The following is a 21,814-nucleotide window of genomic DNA, read 5'->3' as shown; positions in this document are numbered from 1 at the left end:
TTCAATTCTAATTTTCCCCTTGGTAATTACAAATGCTGCGCAGTGTTGCTTATTCTTCAATGGCTGTTTCATGTCATTTGCAATACTCCCTCCAATATGAAACATTTTACTAATTATTGTGGTAATAAATCGACTTCTAAATGAGTTTTCATTGTATTGTTCTGCTTCTTTTGACAGAGGGGTGCCATTACCTTTCTCACCAGTACTATTATCTGAAATTAGCCCTGTAACATGAAGGTTGTGAATAGTTTCCATTGTGTCATTTTGAAGCTAAGCCTGGAGTATCACAGCAGCCCAAATGTCAATCAGAGCCCGCAGGTGAACAGCTTCACTTTTTTCCCCCCCCCAAACTGTGCAGGCTTTGCTCCAATTTTTTAAAATTATTATATTTTTATAACCTGTTTGAATAAGATTTAAACTTTTTTTTTCCTGTCCTGGAGCAATAGTTAACAAAATATTGCTTCAGCTAAAATAGATGTCCCAGATACAAAATGATCATGCTTTAGCAGTCTATTAAAGCATATATGTGAGTTTATTTAGATATTTTGTATTTCCAGAAATTCCCTATTGCCTGGGCAAAAGACAGTGAGGGAAATATGTGTATGGCATTACCCTAACATAAATCTCTTGATGGTAAAAAAGCATAGACAGGGAAACATCTCTGCAGTGATGCATTTGTCCTCAGTTACTCATATCCAGTATGGCAGAGAATTGAGGCAAAAAGGAAAACCAAATCCCATTTTTTAAGATTTTGACAGACTCTTCCCCCATGATGGACTGAAAATTCCTTCTGCTATGTCTCTGTTCTGAATATGACTGCAAGCACAAAAATCCAATATTTTATATAGTTTTGTCTTACCTGTATAGAATAGTGTAATGCACAAAGTAATCAGAGAACGTGGCTTTGTTAACAGCATAAGCTAACCCCAAATTTCCCTGTGCTCAGCCATTCAAACAATTTCATTATTGCTTTGCCAGGAGGTTAACAATAAAGTTTGCAGAGGCTCCTGCATAGTAGAGGCATGTTTGCAATTGTCATGGGCAGGAAGGATGATCTTGTGACTCAGGCCCTGGAGTGTCCCAGATGTGCCACAGATTTCTCACACAGACTACTTAATCTTCTGAGGCCATATGTTCAGCTGGTATAAATCAGCAGAGCTCCAATAAAGTTAGCTTGGCTTTCCGGATTTTCTGCAGCTGAGGTTTCTGACCCCTTGCAGATCGGTTGTCTCTGTAGAGCAGCGATATTAACACTTCCCTGCCTCGTACACTGCAGAAGGATCAGCTTGTTAAAGTTCTTGTGCCTCACATGTAACGGAGCTTGTGAAGCTGTAGAAATGCCCTGGCAGACAAAGAAGCTTGGCATCCCAAGTAGGTCTTAAAAAGATTTTCTACAGAAATAATATTCTTTTCTAACAGAGGGTTGTTGAGTAGGACTTTGTGTACAAAGAAAATTATCTCCAAACCTTCTGAACTTGTCAATTGCTCATCATCCAAAGGTGGAAGAAACTGTAAATTGGTGGTCCTGCCTAAAGTGTTGCTGAGCATGGACCACAGCAGGAGGAGCAACTCATCCTGAGCTGAAACAGGAGAATTGTAGCAAAAAGCAGCCCTTCTGCAAGGCTGCTTTGGCTCCTCACTTTATCCATTTGGTTTGGGTTGGGCTCCTCCAGTGTTTTATGTTGGCAAAGCTCTTTTTTAATAATAAGTAAAACAAAGGAAACTTGATGTCTTTTTGCAGCAGTTACTGAGCAATTAAGGGCTCAATTCTTCAAAGGATTGTAAACCTGTGGGTGGTCTCATTGATTTTGGAGCTACTTGTGTGTTTAAAATTGGGCATGCGCTTATGCATCTTGTGCAGCTGAGCCCTCCTAGAGCTGCTGCTGATATTTCCATTTTAAAGTCACTTTACAGTCTCTAAAATTATTACTGGAACTGCCTTCTCCTCTGGGCATTGCACACACTGGCAGTTTGCCTCTCCCTTCTGACTGATTTAATGCCACAACATAAGCGTAGAATTGTGGCAATGTTTCCATTAAATCCACACTGCACTGCACATTTCTCAGTGTTTAAATACTGCATCTTTTCCAAATTATGAAAAGAAATATTGAGATCGACTTCCTTTAAAAAATGCTTATTTCACATCAAGCAGGACAAAGGCATGAAAATACGTATGCATTAAGTAAAACAAATGATCTGACAAACCTTCCCTCAAAAATGTTAAATGTAGCTAAACAGAATTCTTATGTGGTAAGTGTATTACAGGGCTTTAAATCAGAGCACATGGAACAGGCTGAGCTGCAAGCAAAGAGACAACTCTGGTTACATATGTTCAGCTGGTAATCTGTGCTTTTATGCTTTCCAGTGTCCTGCTGGGGTTCTAAGAAAATATTTACAAGATGCAAATAAAATCTAAACAGCATCATGTTTCCATGAAGAAAAATGAATGAACAGCATCCATGCAGCTCATACAGTTTTACATATTGCACCAATGTTGCCTTATGATCCTCAAGGACCTTTCTTTGCAGAGAAAGCCAATTACCTGAAACATACCACTTCTTTATTTCCTTTTTTTTTTTTTTTCAAAACAGACATTCTGTTGAAGATTATCTTCCCTTGCAATACATGCCTTCGGATTTTATCTCTTTATCAACTAAACCAACCCTGGGTTCTGAGATGGCTTTGCATGTCCACAGGTGTTTCTTATCAGTTCCACATTTTCTTCTGACAACATGGAAAAAAATTCATATGTCCTTGCTTAGTAGCTGTTGCCTGACCCAATGCTAAAGCTTTTCTGAATGCAGAAATGTGTTGCGTGGCTGCTGTAATTTCTCTATACCCCAAGGGCCTGCTGCTGCTTTCTTTTTTACAGCATCGAGGAGTCACATGCTTGGCAGTCAGCACAGAGGAAAATTCGATTCAGAGTCAGAGAGGGAAAAGGTGACCTATTTAAAAACAGTGAAAAAGCCCACAGTTATTAATCATTGTACCTCATTATCTGGCCAGTCCAGTTATTTGTTTCCCACATGCTGGGGTGCAGAGTATCACTGCTCCTACTGCTCTTTTTCCTGTGTGGAAGAACACATTGTATGAAGGCGACAAATCAGATCTCACAGCAGCCATGTTGGTGCTTTTCTTGATTTAAGCTAAGCTTTGTTTCCTTGCATCAATGCCTATCCTTCACCTTTGGCACCACAAATATGCTCCTTCCGTCTCAACCCACTACTAGAAAAGGAGAAAGTCACTCCATGCTAGTGAATGAATATATTCTGGGTTCTGAGACAGCCACTGCAACAAAGCACTCAAGAGCCACGAGTGTGATGGTTTGATTCATCCTATTTGATTCATCCTGTTTTATCTTTTTAAGTGTAGAAATGCAAAAACACACACTGGGAATATGCAGGCCTTCAGATTAGGTACACAGTGCATTTGTATTTCTGTCTTACATGAGCTGTCATAATACCATGATTTTACAGAAAATAGGCATTTACAAAGTACCTGAAATTCCTTTTGGCATTTTAAGTCTTTGATATGTTCTTCGGGTGATTATTAAAATACTTGTCATTTATGAACCCAGACAGCAAAAAAATGCTTTGCAATAATTTTGGAGTAATAGATATAATTAGATAGGAAGCTTTTCAGGGCAAACACTGTGTTTTACTGCTGATTATAATTACCCAGGAGGCTTCAGTTGCTTTGCCTGTTGAAATAAATCATAAACTTGTTTCTGAGAAGGAGTATGCTACAATTCTGTAGTGCTGGCAGTGTCCAGGGAGTTGTGCACTGCTGGGGGAGTGCTGGCATTAGCCAGACCCCCAGTGGCCCCCAGTGAATTACTACTGGGACACCCCATGGATCCCCACCCAACCACCCAGCATTCCCACCCAGACACATGGCTGGTGAAGCCTGAGCAGCACAGCCCTCTGGAGGCTGCAGCGCCCCTGGGACTGACATAAGTCTGTATCGCTGTGTTGAAGGGACTTCTGGAACAAACCACAGAGCTTTTCAGAGGTATTAATCAACTTCTGGAGGGTTTGGTGGGTTTTTTTTTAATCAGAAAAAGAAAGGTCTTTTTTTCATGAATGTTTTCCCAACAAAAATTCTTGCAGTGATAACGACAAGGGGAACAATGGGGGAAACAGCAGGTCTGTGTTCAGCTGAGTCATGGGGATTGTCAGGCTTCAGCACAACTAACAAGCTTTATGAGCACAGCTTGTTTCTCTACCTCTGCACTGCAAGGTGCAAACAAGCCCGTGTAGCCGTCCAAAAGGATGGCTCATGTAAGCAAGCCACAGCACTTAGAACACAAGAAGCGCATTGTTTCTATCAACTGTACTTTTTTTGTCCACATCTTAGTGCAATGGTCTCTTAATATATTCTGAAAAACAGAGAAAAACTTCTTCCCAGTGAAAATGACTGCTGAGAGAACACGCTTAACCTCAATGGCTCGGTTTTGTTCTCCATTTCATGCCGGTACTACTTTAAAGGTAAGGTGAGAGGGGTGCATCACAGAACTACCCTCCTGTTCTGATTTTGCCTCAGCCTCTTGGGACCAGTGAAGAAATAGTCCTACAGACCTGGACCAAAATCTTTTCACACGGTGTGATGATTGCGTGAGCTCAAGCTGTTCCAGCAAAGGGTGATGACATCCAATGCCACACCTCTAGCTGCCTGGCAGCACCCTGGGATGCTCAGCTGTAGGAAACCCAGCTCTACCACAGCTTTGCTTCTCAAGGGGAGCATGAAATACTCTGAGTACAGCTGACCCTGTGGCCTCTTTCTTCATTCATAGCATTACCAGGTGCGAACAGGAAGCTCGGATAGAGTTTCTGGCCTAATCTTTGTACAAGCGTGTTATGCAGGACCTCCTGTGTGTGCTGTCAGTCAGAGAGGAGGGAGAAGTGAGATGTTATAATACCACTGATGTGATCCCGCAGTTTTCACACCAGTGGGGATCCACAGAATGGGCTGTAGGTTTGCATGTGTGGAAGCTGAGCAGAGGCAGGTTCAGATTTAGGGCAGACAAGGGAAGAAGAGCAGTGAAACACCCTATTTTATGATGACAGTTTAGTGGCTGGTGGCAACCTGTGACTCTCCTGTGTGAAATACATGAGGAAAACTTACATTTCATCCTGTGACAGCAGCATCAGTCCCTTAAACTGCAACTCTTCCTTCAAATGTGTTTTGTTTGCTGGTTTCCCTTACAAAAGCCTTATTTTCCAGAGCTTGTTTTTACATCTGTGGAAGCCAGGCACAGGCACTCACTCACGGACTTTAGGAGAGGCTTGCTGCTAAATAGCCTATACTTAGAGCTCACCCTCCGACAGCCCAGATAAATAAGGGAAAGGTTTTGCCGTGCGAGAGGAGCTGTGAAACCCGGCAGCTCAGCCGTATCCATCCCCCCAGCGAGTGAGGAGGCGCCTGTGCAGCCCTGCTCCCTCCCGCGCCCTGTCGTGGAGCCAGGGGAGCCAGGCGGACCCAGGGCTGAGCGCTCCGCTCCGCACCGGCCCCGCTCGCAGCCGCCGCTGCTGAGCACAGCCAGGAGCCGCGCAGCGCTTCGCCAGCTTACGTGGCTCTGCAAAATGGAGAGTCCTGTTTACTTTTGGCTGTGACGGGGCTTTCATGTTTCTAATGAGACAAATTTCTCCCTCTGCCTTGCTTTAACTTGCTTGATAAGTCTGCATGGGCATGTTTTTCATCTTAAAAATAAACAATTAAAGAAAGCTAAACAAACAGAAGGGAGAGAAAGAACTCCTTCCTGTTCTCACAACTAATCTCTGCAAAATTTAAACATGCTTATCAGCCAGCTGTGCTCCATTATTATCTTTTGCTTCCATCTTTTGTCCCAGTCTGCAGCGGATGCTGGCCGTCTGGTTTGTGTCATCCAGCAGTTTGCCCTGCCTGATTCCGATAAAGGAGCCATGAGCTTCTTGGGAGAGTGGGGGATGCGGGGGGGTGAGGCAGGGAGGAAGAAAGTTTTCAATGGAGAAATGGAATTCTGAACAAGTCATTGAGTGCTCTGTGTTTCTGCCACTCTGTCTGGTGGTGCTCCTTGGCAATTGACACTGGGATAGAGGAAGGGAAAATGGGATCCTAGGCAGGGATGTGTGTGGAAAATGGCTCTTGTCCACACTTCTAGAAGTCTTCAGGTAGGGATTGGGTGACAGTCACACTGGGGCTGGAAGGTGACTGTGTGCTGAGTATTCTTGCCTGCTGCAAAAAGCAGAATAAAGCAACTTTGTAAGTGGTCTAATGTACAGCGCGGTCCTGTCAGGAGTGTAAGGAGGCGCAAAGATGCGCTGCAGGCACTTTTGCTCTTCCTTATCACTGCTCTTGCCCCACACACATCTGCACTGAGGCTGCTGTACCATGTTGTCTGCAAGAGAAACTAGTCTCAGACATAAGCAGAACCTTGATTTTCAGAGATCGAAATGAAAGCTGATAAAATGTCATAAAAGCTTTGTGTGATCAGCTGCAGTTCCTGACCACTCAGAACTAGGGCTTGGATGCAGGGTGGTGTTGGCAAAGCCTGTTTTGGAGGACACACAGCCTGTTTAGTCTGACCTGTTCAGACTGGAATTTAAGGGGAGAGGGTGGGATGACAGGGGGAGCCCACCCCTTTCTGTAAACATGCCAGTGCTTTTCAGTTTCAGTGTGCAAGACAGCAGCTGGAGGGACCCCTGGCCCAGCCACATGAAGGACAGCTCCAGCCACGAAGGGGCGATGTTGGGGCTCACAACAGCACTGGCAGCACTGGCAGAAAATGTGGGGGGCTCCGGGGGGAAAACAGACAGACCAGTTCTGAATTTCTTGAGCTGCAGGGCAGTTCACAGGCATACTGAAGGTTTCATGTGCACTAAACCCAGCATTTTAGCAAATTCAGGCCAGTTTGTGGCTTTGAATGGAAAAAAAAAAAACGCATTCTGGTTTGCAGCTGCAGAAGCGTCTGAGGATGGAATAGGGAGGGGGTCCTTTGTTGTGTTTTTCATTTTGGGTTTTTTTAACCTCCCCTTGCATTTCAAGATTAAATAAAAACAGATCTGAAAGGAGATGTAGAGGGTGACGGGAGAACATGGATGATGATCAAAAGAGGAGAAAACACTTGCTTAAAACTCAGGGCAGAACAGCTATGGCGTCCCAAGGATTGCCAGTGTTTCCCAGCCTGCTGTAGCATCTATTTCAGTGAATGTGTGGGAGTCAGGCAGCTGGGGGGGCTGGTGACCAGGGGCAGCCTGTCCCCAGCACAGAGGCAGCTGTGCCATGAGCACTGTGGAGAAATCACCACATGCTGGTTCTGAGGGTCTCTGGGCAGGAAGCTGCACCAGCCCTCCCCAGTGCCACACCTCCAGCATTCTGCTCATCTGTTTGGTGTCCAGGCTGGCAGTCCAGGAGTCAGGTCAAAAATTAAAAGTATTGATATACACCTACTCTTGCTAGTTAGGGTCTCAAGGCAGTCTCAGAAAGCTTTTAACTGGTTTCAGCATGTGGGTTTTTTCCCTGTTGTGTCTTTGCAGATGGCTTCTTCAGAGGTACAGCTGTCCAGTTTTACCAGCGCTGTAACTTCTCATATAAACATTCTTCCATGTACTTTATAGTAGGCTTTGTAGTCACCACATGCCACAGAAACGCTGTTGACCACTTGCAACTTTCAAACAAGCTAGACTGTATTCATCATCCTTTTCTGGAAAGGCCAATGGAATGAAAAGGTCACACAAAGCCTTAAAAAATGCAGTGTTTTGAAGCATGCCTTACCACTGCTTTGGATAGAAAGGGATTGTTAATATACCATGTAGCAGAGACTGGAAAGAATTGTGCATGGAATGACAGAGGAAGGCTCCTGATAATTACTGCCTACATTATAACTTCATGAGATAAATGTGATACTTTTTTTATACACTCCTTCTGAGCAATGTTCCATATATTCAGCTTTGGAGAGCTTATAAACTACCACTTTGGTCATTAGATTGGAGCTGAAATTAAAAAGAAAAGAAAAGAAACAAGTAACAAATCCTCCACAACATATCCAACCCCTATTTCCATCATCTGCCAGAGGAGTTGAAATACAAGCTTGTCCTCTCATGCTGCATGAGGAAGTCTGTTCTCTTGTAACAGCTGTTAGTAGAATCTGAGGGGCGGTCATGTTTATCTTAATGAAAATTTTTGGCAGAGCTTGCTCCGAAAGTTTGGGTTCAAATACTCCTCTATCTCCAAATGACTGTCAGTTAGGGAGTTAGGACTGGCTGTGTGAAAGTGAGTGATTGTGATGAGAAACTGGTGAACCCATCTCAGAGACCACTGTGAGGTGAAACTCTGGGTAGCTGGGAAGTTAAGTGAAATTAGAAACCCAGTGACAAAAGAATCAGACCTAGAAACAGCTGACAAGAAGGAGAACTTTTTGAAAGGTGTGCTTGTGCTGTGCAGCACAGGAAGGCAAGATCTCTTTATTGGTCACCTGATGAATGTTGGGAAAGTCCAAAGATTAGAACATGTGGGGATAGCATTGCTGTGTTATGCTGTAGGTGCTCCATATCCATGGACATGTGGTCTATCTCTCTGATTCAATGTCCACTGAAACAGTCAGAGAAAATACACCTCATACTGCTTTTGGCCATGATCTTAGTATGAGGAGGTTTGAAAAGTCATCTCTTACTGCTGCCTACAGACACACAAACACTGTTTGCTTGTAGTAGTTAAAGTAAGAGGCTGCCTGCATTTCTTGCCTTCTAAGCTCAGCATCAGTAACTTGCACTTTCTCAAGAAAGGGAAGTTAAGTAGAAACTATTTGCTTATGCCTCCCTGGTTAAGAGTCTCAAGAAAGGGAAATTCAAGAAAGGGAAATTGGGAAGATGCTATATGCTTATGCCTCCCTGGATAACAGTCTTTATCTGTAAAAAGCATAAGAGAAAAAGAAGAAAACACCAGATAAAGAACAAGAACAAATATTACTGGGGTTGCTGAGTAGCCTGGTGGGGTGGCGTGCTGAGACGGACTGAGAGGAGTCTAGAGAAGGACAGGGTGGTGTAAATGAAATCTGCCATTACTGAGAAGCCTTTTGTTTTTGTCACAGTCAAGTAGTAAAAAAATACAGCCAGACCTGCAGATGAACATTTCTTAAGGGTGTTCTGGCCATCAGGAGCATGTTCCTTGCTTCCTTGGCTGCCTGTGGCATTAGAGGAGGATGTTTCCTGAGGAACAGCCCCAGACATTCCTGTGGGGGAACTGAAATGCAGAGTTCTCCCTGCAGCACTCGACATTTCTGCTTGCCCATATCAACCAGGAATCTGCACCAAAAGGAAAGGGCTTTCTGACAGGTGGCACATTAGCCAGTAGGCAAAGCCAAACCTCTCTTCCATAGCTGTTTGCGGGACCCCAGCCTTAAAGGTCAGACACTGAGATGCTTTCCTGCATTTGACAATCTAGCCCAAAAGTGTGCGTGTATGTATATATGAACTTCATTTATTATGTGTATATATATATATATATATATATATATATATATATATATATATATATAAATTATATATAAAATGACTGAACTCCAGAAATATTTAGGACATTAGTGTGTGTCAGACTCTGTGCAGAAGAGATGTAAATATGATGGGAAATAAAGGACCATCTTTTTTTTTTTTTTTAGTATACTCTTTGTGTATATGAAATTTTTAGTGTTTAAATATAGCTTTTCCAGAATACTGAAGACATTATATCCATTTAAGTGGTTGCTATTCTCCCCTACCCCACAAATACTGAGCAGTCATAAGCTGTACCACCCAGTGAGTGGATGCTCCTTTTTTCTCCATCCCGTAAGTGGATGCTCCTTTCTTCCCAGTGGTTTCTCAGGAATTTTTTCACAGCTTGAAGAAATTTGGAGAGTGTTAAACTTCCTTGTAAAAACCCTCCTTTATCATAGACAACTTTATACCTTTCATAGTTCAATATGTGTCTACATACTGCAAAAATATTTCTAGGGATAACTTGAATGTTTTTACCATAGTCATCTCTTGGGGTCAGTGCAGCCCAGTCCAATGGACTTGTCAAGTATTTTAAGACTAGAACAACATTTGAGCTATCATAGTAACCAACTAGTAGCTAATGCAGTGTTACAGTTGAAAGAGTGCTGGAATGTTATTTTTAATGTCATAAAGCCTTCCTGTAGTGTCTCTCTGTAATGCCATCCACTTCTGGCAGCTTTCCAAAGAGCAAATAGCTTGCTTAGAGCTTTTCTCTCTGCATCTCACTGATGGGAACCTTCCAGTTGCTTCAAGAAACATTTTTTTCCACCACGGAACATAGAATAACATCTACAATACCTCAAGAGAAAAGAAAAATATGTCTGCCTTCCCCAGTGGCAGTTGTTTATTGTATTCAGAACAGTCTGAAATCTCTTGAATCTCTTGAAGAAATGAAGAGCAGCCCAAGTGGCTTCCTGCCATTTGTTTAGACATTACTGAAGGCCTAAACCTTTCCCTTCAGCATACCAGTTTTCCCTAGCTGTTATTTTTTTTTGCTGGAATTTCATCACAGAGCAGACAGTAAGTGGAAATGACAGCATCCTCCAAGGTGCCTGGCAAACCTCATGTCCAAGAAGGACTGAGAGCAATCCTGAATACAGTTCTTGGAGGACCCAGGCCAAATAGCTGTCCCTTACCCCTAGGGTACATTATGCTTCACAGAATCATGGAATGGGTCAGGTTAGAAGGGACCATGGTGGGTCATCTGATCCAACCTCCCTGCACCTCAGAGCTGGAGCTCTTCATATCAGGAAAGCAAGAGGGAAGCGAGGTCTGGTGGACGATAGGACCTTGTCCCAACATGCAGTCAGAGCATTGTCTAGGCATCTATTTAGACCATGACTTTGGAAAGTGCTCGCTGGATCTGCCAGCATGGGCTAACCACTGCCTGTGTGGGAAGAACTGTGCATGCTTTTAAGAATGAGCTGGATTATTCTTATTTAGACTTGTCTCATATAGGGGAGGCAGCAGAATAGCCCAGCGTGGCCTAATTGCTTACATCTGGATCCCTGCAGAAAATGTACAGTGGTGTGTGCATGCAGTTTCAGTGGAAGAGGCATGATTTATCGAGCTGTTCTTGGAAGCAGCAGAAGGTTACTAAGTACAAAGCAGACATACTCCAAGTAGTAACTACAGCCCAGAGCTCCTCTCCACCCTTTTGTTCCATGCACATTAGCACACGTACTCACACACATAACTGGAGTGCCAGAGGAGCTTTGCTTTCAGAGCTTTTCTGTTAAAATAAAAGGAACAAAGGAAGCCCCTGTGTAAAGGCTGTGATAGCCACAGATACTATTTACTTCTCAGATCCATGCAATTCTGATTCTTGACATTTCAATGGAATGGAAATAAACCACATCATGGTTACTGTTTCTACTACAGTAATAATTGTGGTTATTACCTCTCGCACATTATTTTTTTACCAGTCTGGCTCTGTGAAACCAGCCACAGAGGGAGGGAGGCACAGGCTTCCTCCTGTGTTGGCTTCACAGTGCTGAAGGCCATGCACAGCCCTTGTGCCCAGGGCAGCTGCCTCATACAAACAGAGAAGCTTTGCAAGTGAAGAGGAACGTGTCATTTTGTGCAACCAGGGCATAAAATTCTGCACATTTTGTTTGTTTGTCTGGAGGGCTGAGGGGGCTGGACAGCTCAGGGATACCTGGTTTGTTTATGAATATATGTGTTAATGACTGTAACTTGTCTTTGGAAAGAGATGATTCCTCACCACAATTTCCATGTATGAATGGATGTTCCTCCCTTTCTCCCTCCCCATGCCCCTGTAATATAATCATGGAGATTAATTCAGTAAATGTGTTTAGGTACATACCAGACCCACTTCTAAGTTAAATCTTAAAATCTTGGTCACACTTTGAGAACACTGATTGTCATTGTCTATTTTAAAGTTAAGGAAGGAAAACAAATTACAAAACTGAGAAGGAAGACAGCAATTAAACAAAAACATATTGTAGTCCCAGAAATGGTTTGAGATTAATTTATAAAGATGTCCTATTTTTTCCCTCCTCTGGTGTTTGTCCCAGTAATCAATAAATCAATCCTATATAGCATCCATCCACACTGTCATCCCTTCATTCTGGAATCCAGTTTATTTAACAATCATAAACTACACAATCCCTTCCTACCCCTGACTTCTCCCATCTTGTCTTTCTCCACCCATAATTTTCTCTGCTCACACATCTCCATATTAGTGATTGACCAGCTGCCAGATTTTTCTTCTGCCAGATTAATATTCTTCCTCTAAGAACCTGGGAGGGAAATTTTGCATAGAAATTCTGCATAAGATCATAATTGCATCAACCATGCATCTAGCTGGGTTTTCTACAAAAAAAAAAAAAATCCTTCCAAAAACCTTTCATCTCTACTACACACAAAACAAGGCTTTTATTTCATTTTATTTGGGAGTATTTCAATATAGAAATCAACACACCATCTGAATGTTTGGGTTTTTTAATAACTGATCTTATTGCTTTCTGAGTTTGTTTAACTTCTTATTTGCCAGTAGCCTCTAGCTGGACTGTAAAAAAGACAGATACTTATTTTATTGTCAGTTCTTCTACTGAAATAGAAAGCCATTGACTTGGGTCGCTGTGTAGGGGACCCTTCCTCTGCATAGAATTGATATATTTTTTGAAAAAAATTAAAAATGGAGGTTCAAGTCTTTCATCTTTTTAAGTCTTCACAGCATGATATTTACATGGCACAGTTGTATCTGAGGATGTAAGAAATGATGTTAGATGCAATTTAAAAGCTCTCTAATCTTCTCTTAGCAGTGCTGCACCCTTGATCTTCCTATGGGCACAGAGAGGGAAGAGAGGGTGCTCACTGCTTGCTTGTAGCCAGACAGAGAATGTGTGGCTCCTGGGACAGAGCTACAGGGCTAGTGTCCTGCCAAGGATGAGGAGAGGGTGTCCAGTGCCATGTCAGTGAGGCCTGATGCGTGGGAGGGTAGGTGTAACCCACCTGGATCTCTCCTGCCCTCTCCAGGCTCCAAACAGATCTGAACATTGTGCAGGAGAACAGTGGTGAAAACCCCACTGAGCATTTCATTGCTATTACTGTCTTTCCTGCTGCTTTTGGTTGAAAGCATGGTCTCCCTGTTAAATTCTACTCTTTGTTTCCTTTTTCCCCTCTGTCCTTTCTCCATTTCTCTTTTTATTTGCTTTTTTTGTGTGCATGTGCAAGTCTGGCTCCTCTCAACTTTCTTCTGCTTCTTCCCTTGCTTCAGCACTTTTGTTTGTTGGCACCAGAAAAAAGTTACAAAAACAGGACATGAAAATATGCCATGTGAACAGTATAAGATGAATGCTCTGAAGGTTCAGGAGTTGCTGCAAAGTCTGATTGCTCTTTAGATGTAGCAAGAGACACTTATAGATGGGGCTGCACGGAGAAGAAACAGTGCCACCAAAGGAGCAAACTCAATGACCATAGAAACATAGAAGGTTTAGGGCTTGGAACAGTCCTCAAAGATCATCCAATCCCAGCTCCCCCTGCCATGGGCAGAGATACCTCTCATTAGACCAGGTTGCTCAAGGCCTTGAACACTGCCAGGCTGGGGCATCCACAGCTTCAGTGGATGCTTCACCTATTCCACATCTCACCACCCTCTCAGGAAAGAATTTTTTCCAGATATGTAGCCTAAATTTCCCCTCTTTCAGTTTGTACCCATTTTTCCTTGTCCCATCACTACAGTTCCTGATGAGAGTCCCTCTCAGGCTTCTCTGTAGGCCCCCTTCAGACACTGGAAGGTTGCCATGAGGTCTCCACTCAACCTTCTCTTCTCCAGGCTGAACAGCCCTGACTTCCTCAGCCTGTCATCACAGGGGAGGTGTTCCAGCCCTCTGATCACCTTTGTGGCCCTCCTCTGGACTTGCTCCAAGAGTTCCATGTCCTTCTTACCTTGTGGGCATCAGAACTGCAGGCAGTACTCTAGGTTCCTCTAGCAGATCCAGGTATTATAGCAGATCCATCTAGTCCTTTTTCATTTTCCTTTGGACCATTAGTTTTATTCAGTTTAGGCCAAACTGAAACCTCATAAGTAACACTTCTAAGAGTGACATGTAATTAAAGATACAAATGCTATGGACAGTATTCCAGAAATAGTACTTTTCAGGGTTTATGGGGTCTCAAGGGTCCTGGATCCTTCAAGCAGTACCAAAGAGAAATGTTAGTCGCCCTATTTTTTTGCAATATAACAGTTTTCCAGCTACAGGCGTTCTTGGCACTCACATGACAGCTATCATCCAAGAAGAGAAACTCTGCCTGTGACCAGAACAGTTACTGTATGCAGTGCTCCCAGATGTTGTTTACTTCAAATGTGACTTCTTGTGAATGTGTCCCATTTGGCAATAGTAAAGCAGTAGAGGTGATTCCATGTGGCACAAACCTAGTAACAGAAAATAAAGAGTCCACAGCATAAACTGTGTACTGAGCTCTGGATGAATGTTACCTTTTTTTCTCTATTGTATTTTATTTTGTTTTTGAAAAGATCTTTTGTTTGTCTATGGAGAGTTCACAGAGAAAATAAATACTGTACTATTGAGTTAGTTCCTGGGGCTGGACTTCTGCATGTCTCCAGTATGAACAGGAGACACTGAGCAGAGACAGATATTCAAGACTGTCAGGCTGGAAACCACCTTGTCCCTTGCCTGACAAAAATGAAAATCAAATTAGGAACTCTGTAAGCTTGTTTTAGAGTCACTCTCATAAAACATTTTACAGTGTCAGGACTGAATGCTACTCTTGGACAGCAACACAGAGTATTGATGAGCTAAGTATGATTAGCATATCTAAAAGAAACCAAGTGTTTTGATCACTGAGTACACTTTTATCTACTTTTAAGTATTGCACAGACTTTAATTGTTCTTGTCCTCCTATGTGAAAAAAACACCAAAAAGCCCTTCCATGCAGTGTTATAAGACTGAAAGCATTTGTTTCTTGGAATGGAATGATTTTCCATTCTTATACTCTTCCAAATATCACATACCACAAATTTAAGAACACCAAAATTGAATTACTGATATTTATTCAACAAGCCACAGAAATGCTCCGACCTTTCAACCACTAGTATTGCAATCAGTGTGGCTCCTATCTGAGTGCTGATGGTGAAAATGATGGCTTATTTTAAAAATAAAAAGTGACATTCCAGACACTCCCATCTTGGTTGAAAATAAAAAGAATTGCTTGCTTCAATAAAAGCTTCAGTTAAAAATAAGCCTTCACTTTCTTACCATTAATGGCAATTGAAAAACTCCTAACCTATCTTGACAGTGGTTGATTTTGTTATTTGGGGTTTTCTAAACTTGTTAGTGTTATTATTATTATTGTTGTTTTTATTATTGTTGTTGTTTTTATTAACAACTATAATACTACTATTATTGTTTCATTGGTACAATCTTCTGGGAAGTGGATTTGTATTTGAAAAAAAAAGGAATATATTGCCATGCTTTTTAATTGGATGGCATTTCTAATTAAAGTAATGTGAAACAGAGAAATGGGGAGAGAGAGAGAGAGATTTATCCTAAAATTGCTAGTGGCTGTGGGGTGGAGGTCATTATAGTATTTGGCAGGTATGTGGTAAAACAGGCTTGTCCAATCAGAGTAAGGTCTTGAACTATGGCTTTATACACCCAATTACACCCAATCCTACCATCCAGACTTGGTCTTTAGCTGTCTAATGCAATTAATGTCTAGTTGCTGATATAAAGTAAATCCATGCCAAAAAGAGAGAAAACTGCTTCAATCCCATATCTACAGCCTAATAAACCAAGCCATAATGTGCACAGGGACTGAATGTATCCAAGAGGAGAGCAGGAGTGGTGAGAACCACTCATCTCCTGTGAGGTTTTTATCTGTACTTGTTAAAAATACTCTTTTGGTTTCTAAATAGTTAGACATGGTGCATATATTACTGGTGAGAAGGCTGATGCAAGGTTAAAAAAAAGGCAAACAGTGAGAAACTTTAGGGTAAATTATACTTTGAGTCTGTGGGCATAAATTATTAATCTCCAAAGGATAATGTGGAGAGAAAGTACAAAAAAAAAAAAAAAAAGAAAATAATGATCAAGGCAAATTTCATTTCTTCTGCAGCAACTATGATGTTCCAGCTTTCAGCATTCCTTACAAGAGATGTTGGCCTCTTTAGAATTATTCTGCTCAAGCATAGTACCTAATACTATGGCCTGAGAAGCATTAATTTAATTTTTCAACATCTCTGCCATTCCATCTACTTTCTCCTACCAGATAGGCTGAATAACCATCTTAGTACAGCCTTTTCTTGCACAGGGGACTAGATTATTAGTGTGTGAAGTGTCCCCTAAAAAGGGACTGTAGGGTGCTGTTCAGCTATTTCAGTGTTTCTTTCTTGTGTATTTTATGAATTGAATTAAAAGGCTAGGACAAAACAGATCACAGACAAATTGGTAAAAAACTGTATATAAGGACAGAAAAAATGTCAGACAAAAATTATTAAATTAAAACATCTATGGAAGCAGGCACACAAAGAAGGATCAGGATATCCTTAGGTTTTTCTTTAGACTTTACTAAGGACTCAAAAAGAACTGTAAAATATATTGTACCACTGGTTGTTCCCTAGTTGCTGATACTAAGGTCTGGAGCAAAAGGCTTGCCATGAAAGGAAAGAGTGGATGGATAAAGAGAAAGGACTTGTATTCTTCTATTTCTGTGTTCTCTCTTCTGATTTTTTTTAAAGGAAAAGTTCTTTTTTTTTTTTTTTTTGTTGAAAATAAACCTATCTTCTGAGTTTAAAAGTCCTTCTGCTACTCCTGAAGTCTCATTTCATGAAAATGACACAGACCTACCTCACTGTTTGGCAAACCATAATAGTGACAGCAACAACAACAGCAACAAAAATATAAAATTCTCATGCTCAGTATTTTCCTCTACCTTTTCAAGTACTTTGAAAACAGGAAAATACAGATTTTTTTTTTTCTGATTGTAAAAGTACCAAAGTTATTTTATTTTCATTGCTTTCATAGTTGCACATATTTGAGAAATGAAAACAAGAAAAAGCAACTGTACAAATAGTAGAAAGTTAGGAGTTAGCTTTCATAGTTACCTCTTTTTCATGTCTCAGAAAACCAGAAAAGGATTCTTTGATCCCAGTTGGTCTAATGAAGTGATAAATTAGCTCGTCATTACCCACTCCTCTGGCAGTTCTTTGGGCAAACGGAAAACACTTATAAAGCCAGATATTTTGGTCTGCAAGGGTACAGGCTTTTATTCTAGCTAGGAATAAAAGATATGTATTACATTCTAAAGGTGGGGAGATTTTTTTGTTTTGTTTTCTCTAATTTGTGTCTATTGATGTTTTCAGTTAATTTTTGTTGTTTAAAACACCTTTTGTGTTCTTCATGACGCTTAATTCAACAATAATCTGACTGAGCCACACAGGAATGTCTCACAACACTAGTGACTAGCCAGTGATATTTAAGTAATCATAATATAAGTGGTTTGGAAGAACTCTGTTCTGCTTTGGCATCTCTACCACTGTTTGGAACATATTTCAGTTATTTTTATGACATTTTTATCTGATATTCTGTAAATAGTCCTGGGAGAAATATTTTGTAGGGGAGATATAGCACATAAAAATATACCAATACAAGAAAATACTTCAGACTATTTTAAATAATCATTTTTGTAGATATTGCAGTAACTGAACTTTTTGTTTCATTTTCCTAAATCTTTTGTATTTTTGTGTTTTAAGGAGATGAACAAAGAACAGCTGGATAACTTTAAAACCCCAGTCTTGATGCAAACATCTAAAGCCTTTTGACTACCCAAAGTTTACTCTCAACTCTTTTGATAGGCCCTCTGTACTTTCTAAGTACAATGCACTTTTTTCTTATGACTCAGCCATTGTCACCTTTCCAGATAGTTCTAATCATCCATTACTTTAAACTTGTAAATCTTGCTTACCATATTGAAGTCAATGAAAATTATTCTCTAATAAGTATTTCTGGTGGAAACAGTAAAGACAAGACACCTAGACAGGACTATAATAACTTTCTTTTTAAAGCGATACAAACTCTGACCATGTCTTCTTTCCTGCTCTTAGACCAAAGTCTATGGAAAAAAATTTCTGCTGGCAAGCAGAGAGACCATCTCCAGGCCCTATACCATTACATGGTGCAAGGGACTGTTTGAGGGTGACTTCCTTTTGGCTCCAGCTCCTTGGGTTTATGACGTAGATTCAAAGGCAAAAACTGTCACACAAACTCGCATTACTGTCATAAACCTTAACAGGCCTCTAACTGGCTGCTAGAGCATGAAGTCAAATGTTTGAAGCAGAGTATTTTATGGCAACCTCACTTACTCTGTCATTTATGGAAGGAAAATTAAAGCTATATTTCCACCAAGTTCAAACGAGGTTTCTGGAAATACATCCTTGTAAACAAAATTGCAGATTCTTCCCACCTGCTTCTGCTTTCAGTCCTGATGAAATGCTAAGGTCAATTATCTGAAAATCTGGGGAAACTTCTGAGTCAGAAGTTGATCAGTTTCCAAAAAGAGAAGAAATCCAAATGGGAAAAAGAACAGATAAGGCAAACTGTTAATGGTGAAAAACAGGTTGGCTTTTTTAATGTAGTCTTTCAAGTTAACACGGGGAAGTTGTGAAGTAATAGAAACATAATTTGTTAGTAATAACACAACCTGACATTCATTTAAAATTGATGGAAAGTTTCACAATAAGCACATTTTGTCCACATTTTTGTCTGCAATGCAAGAGTGCTGGGGCCATTTTGTGTTCCCAGTGAGTAAAAGGAATAAAGGATCCTTCTCTCAGATTTTCTGTTTTTTTTTGTTTTAAAAAACTAATCCACCTAGACATTATGTACATATAATGTGAAAATTCTGGATGAAATTTTTTGATCAGCCACTTTTAAAGTGGAATACTGAAGAAAAAATACATGTATGAAGGCAGAGAATTTAAGAGAATTTATTCCTCTACAGTGTGATAACCAAACATCAAACATCAGGTTTAAAGTGTTAGAGCCAGCTTGTGTTCTGATTCATGTGACACGAAGCTTATAGATTTAGCTCATAGATGCAGAAACTACAGAATGAGATGTAAAGTATGTGGAGAAGAAATGGAGACCAGTTGGGATTTTGGGATATTTGTGATGCAGAAGAATATCACTAGTTCATTAGCTGTCTTATATTCCTTCTTTGGGAAGCTAGCAATACATGAGTGGAGAGAAAATGGAGAATATGTGGGAAAAAAATAAGCTGGAAATAGCAAAGTGTCCTTTTAGCAGTATCAAGAAGCCCTTCTGTTTATCGTAGAACAGGACATGAGAGTTTGGTAAGGAATAGAGCCCACGTGATTTTCCCTGCTTACCCTCCACACCCAGTTTGTAGATGACAAGAAACAACTGTAGACACCAGTGTTATTCTCATCTGTACCTGGAATTTAATTTCCAAGTAAGTCATCACTTTCTCTGTCATCAGGATCTGATTCTCTGTCTCCTGCAGTTAATGGCGAAGATACAATTGATTTCAGGGAGGAAAAAGTCACTCACAGACACTCAGTGGTCTGTCTGTTTGATCACCCCTCTGCTTAGGTCAGCTGATGTCTCAGTTATGCCTTTAATAACCACAGACATAACATGAGCTTGTGGGTAGCAAAACATAAGCAGAAGCACCATTCCAATATTGCTGTAGGAGCTATAATACCCCTGATGAGTTTCATTCTCTACATATTTTCTGGATTTGAGGCAGTAAGTTCAAAAGTCACTAATTGTGTTTTTTCAGATTGCTTGCAGGATTTTATTCAAATAGCATGCAAACTGGTGATCTGTGAAAGGTCGAGAACCTATTCTTTCTTAGTCAGACTTCCCTTGAAGTATTTTCTCTCTTTCTCTAATGCTGATCTACACTTACCAGCGGAGGTGCTAAATTTTGGAGTGACCCTGCTGGTTTATTCCTGAGCTCTGTTTGACTGGAGAGGGATAAATGCTGCTGGCATGTTAAGTATGATATCACGAAAGAAGAACACCAAATCCAGAACAGGCAATGAAAACATTGCAAATGTTGAGAGGCAAAGAATAATATTCCACAAATTGGAAATGCCATCAGATGAAGTCAGCGAAATGGAATGTATGTCATGAGACATAGGATGTCTGATGAAAATAAAGAGGGTTTAAGAAAGTTATTGAAGACCTAAATATTTCAGTCTCTGATTCAGGAAGTCTGAGAAAGAATAATCAGCTGTATTGGAGCCTTAGGAATCTTAATAGGCATTTAAGGAGGGGCACAAATTTATGCAGGTGATAGGTGACTTTTAAACATCTGTTTTTACCAGTGATAATTCAGCTGAGATGTTGCTTGAGATATACTGTTTTAAGGGAATGAGCATGAGATCAAAGAGGTGCAAAGGAAGAATGATAGAAAAAAATTAGCAAATTCAGAAATAAAATGAGTGATATAAAATTAGAAACTTTAAAAATACTCAACAGTGGATTTCCTGAGTTACAGACAATAACAATACAAGCTGCAGAATGTTGGCTGCTACACTAGGAAATGGAAATAATTTATTTACATTTTAAGACCTAAAGGGTAGTATTTTAAGAGCAAAAATATAATTCTTCATTAGAAAATTGAAAAAGGTAGAAAAATAGGAATTTAAAATAATGTTGTAATACAGTCATGTAATTTTTAATTATAATCTTCATTTCCCTTTTAATGTTTAAACATTAGCCAGTCCTGTATTGACTTTGTGGCTGAAAGGAATTTTATCTCTTAGTCTGAAGTTTCTCTGATTGCACATGGTTTTTCTTTTTCATTCTTTTCCATATGTCTGTAGTATCTTCAATGCAGGAGAAAAAAAAGAAAAGCTGAAGAAATGAATGGGCAGAGCATTTCATTAAAGAGATTACATCTGTATCTGGACATATCTCATGGAAATCTGGATTAATCTTCAGCAAATGAGTGTGGAAACTTTAATTTTGTTCCAAGAGTAATGAAAATGTTCTGGATAGAAATGTGCATCATTTAACAGCACAGCCTCCTTCTTACATTGTCTGTGTATTGCATTACTCCCCAGGGAACACATTCCTTCACATTTTTTTCCATCAAAGCCAGATTGCTGCTATGCCACGTAAATTGAGGCAGTATTTGAAGTGAAAGAGCTGGTGGCTCATCGTTATATAAACTGTGCTGACGAGTTCAGAAGTGGTGGGGTTACTGAGTTCCCCAGTTCTGTCTGTTCAGCAAAGGGGATTTCAGGGAGCAGCTCTCTGGCTGCAGTGTCTGGAGCCATGGAGCCCACGTCACAGAGCAGCCCAGTGCTTCTTTCAGGCTGGTTTGTAGGGTATCCCAGCTGCATCACAAACAGGCTGTGGGGTTGGCTATGGGGGCAGGGGCATGGTGATGTGTAGGGTGTCTTCCCAAAGTTGTGACTGCTCATAGTAGCACTTTGCAGAGGGTTCTCTGGTGAATGCTGGGCTATTGCCTTTTGTGAGACTGCAGGAGCATATTTCCTGTCTCCTCCTTCTCTGTTTCATGTTATTCCTTTACTTGGTGCTTTTCCTGCAAAGTGCCATGTTATAAACTTCCATCTACAACAACTGCCAGCCCAGCTCAGTGCAATTGCACCCCTAGCCTTGCTGAAACAGCCTTTGCTCTTTTTTCATCACTGGAAAATGATACTCTGAGCATGGTGGAAGAAGCCTGTTTGGTTGGTTGGTTTTTTTTTTTCCTTTCCTTTTTTTTTTTTTTTTTTTTTTCTTTTGTACAGGGCTATAATTTTCTTCTTCCAATTAATTTCACTG

The 21,814-nt window shown here is 40.7% G+C and overlaps 2 long non-coding RNA genes across 2 annotated transcripts; both read right to left on the bottom strand.

Moving 5' to 3' along the window:
- Window positions 1–13,942: 13,942 nt before the first annotated feature.
- LOC128808052 (uncharacterized) lies at window positions 13,943–18,151 on the bottom strand. The gene is made up of 4 exons (XR_008437351.1): window positions 17,961–18,151; window positions 17,101–17,200; window positions 14,253–14,409; window positions 13,943–14,165 (listed from the first exon to the last, which is right to left on the bottom strand). It is a non-coding gene; the product is annotated as an uncharacterized LOC128808052 (long non-coding RNA).
- Window positions 18,152–20,693: 2,542 nt separating this feature from the next.
- Window positions 20,694–21,298, bottom strand: LOC128808070 (uncharacterized). Its single transcript, XR_008437356.1, has 2 exons — window positions 21,060–21,298; window positions 20,694–20,878 (listed from the first exon to the last, which is right to left on the bottom strand). It is a non-coding gene; the product is annotated as an uncharacterized LOC128808070 (long non-coding RNA).
- Between the last annotated feature and the right edge of the window lie 516 nt (window positions 21,299–21,814).

The sequence above is a fragment of the Vidua macroura genome, chromosome 5 (assembly GCF_024509145.1).
Source record: "Vidua macroura isolate BioBank_ID:100142 chromosome 5, ASM2450914v1, whole genome shotgun sequence".
Taxonomy (NCBI): domain Eukaryota; kingdom Metazoa; phylum Chordata; class Aves; order Passeriformes; family Viduidae; genus Vidua; species Vidua macroura.
Note: the sequence above shows the minus strand (reverse complement) of the source record. Positions and strands in the feature narration are given on the sequence as shown.